Here is a 1,810-nt window from a genome sequence, read left to right on the forward strand (position 1 = left end):
GGAGGGGCCATGGTGGCTCTGGGGTCAGTGCTGCTGCCTGGTGTCCTTGGAGAGCTTCCCAAAGCTCCCTGAGAAAATTCCACGCCTGGTTTTTGAGCCTGGAGAAGGCTTTGGAATTCTGAAGGGCTGGACCCCCTTTTCCCTGCGGAGCTGGGCCCTGGTCCCTCTGCCTGGTGGGCTGGCAGGTTCCTCATGGATCATGGGCTGCTCTCGGGGACACCCCACCTGGGGAAGGAGCCATCCCATCCCCTGGGGCCATTCCCATCCTCTTCAGCCATCCCCATCCTCTGGAGCCATCCCCATCCGCTGGGGCCATCCCATCCTCTGGAGCCATCTCTGCCCTCTGGAGCCATCCCATCCTCTGGATTCATCCCTGTCCCCTGGAGCCATCCCCATCTTCTGGAGCCATCCCCTGGAGCCACCCCTGTCCCCTAAAGCCATCCTCTGGAGCCATCCCCATACCTTGGGGCCATCCCTGTCCCCTGGAGCCATCCCATGGAGCCATCCCCATCCTCTGGATCCATCCCCATCCCTGGAGCCATCCCCATCCCTGTCCCCTTGGGCCATCCCCATCCTCTGGAGCCATCCCTGTCCCCTTGGGCCATCCCATCCTGTGGGACCATCCCATCCTCTGGAGCCATCCCCATCTCTGGAGCCATTCCTGTCCTCTGGAGCCATCCCTGTCCCCTGGAGCCATTCCTGTCCCCATCCCCTGGAGCTATCCCATCCTCTGGAGCCATCCCCATCTCTGGAGCCATTCCTGTCCTCTGGAGCCATCCCTGTCCCCCAGAGCCATCCCTGTCCCCTGCATGGTTCTCCCTCAGGATGCTTCTCTGGATTTACAGATGCTCCTACAGACCAGGCTTGGCATCTTCCCACCACAAAATGGGAAGAACGGGATCTGAAGCTGTGTTTGCCAGAGCTCCCTGCCCCGGGAGCCTTCACTGATGAAAATCTCAGAATCCTGGGATCCCTGAGGGTGGAAAAGCCAACCCATCCCCACCTTGTCCCCAGACCAGAGCACTCAGTGCCACCTCCAGGAATTCCCTGGGTACCTCCAAGATGGGCACTGCAAACCTCCCAGGGCAGCCCCTGCCAATCCTGCCCACCCTTTCCAGGAGGAAATTGTTCCCAAAGAACACACTGAGGCAGACATTCCTGGYTCCTGTCACACCCAGGGGTGGCCGGGGACACACCAGGACAGCTCAGTCCAGGTCTGCTCTGGTGGCACCTCCTGCTCGGGGCACTGCCAGCTCGGTGACTTCGAGCRAATCAAACCCAAAAACTGCTGAGAGCGAGACAAAACCCTTTGTATCCCTTTGTATCCCTGTCCTTCCAGAAATCCACAGGGCTCTTCATCCRTTCCTGGATTAATTTCCTCATTCTCTCCAACCCCAATTCATGCAGATTAATTGATCACAGCTTTTGTGTTAATCTTCAAAACCACTCATGAATCCAAGACTTTGAGGCCAATCCCTGATGCGTCGCCTCCAAACCTCCCATTGAACTTCCAGGTTCCCTTTGAAGGTGCAAAGAATTTTTAAAAGTTTCCTAAAGTGGCAAAACTTTCCGTTTCAGGCCCTTCACAATGARCCCTCTTTCTCTGCCGAACCCATGGAGAGATCTGAAGCCATCAAGCGCCGAGTCCGGCTGTTAAATCCCGGGGCTTTTGTTGGATATTTCACCGGCACAAAGCAGGAAATTACGGAGCCTCTTTGTCCGTGAGATCAATGCCTTCTCCCTGGAAAAACCTTCGGAGATTTTAATAGCAGATTCCGCCTGGCGGTTTCTTGCTCCTTTCCCGACGCCC

Source organism: Malurus melanocephalus, unplaced genomic scaffold, assembly GCF_030028575.1.
Source record: "Malurus melanocephalus ecotype Western Australia unplaced genomic scaffold, MMel_1.1 scaffold_1765, whole genome shotgun sequence".
Lineage (NCBI taxonomy): Eukaryota > Metazoa > Chordata > Aves > Passeriformes > Maluridae > Malurus > Malurus melanocephalus.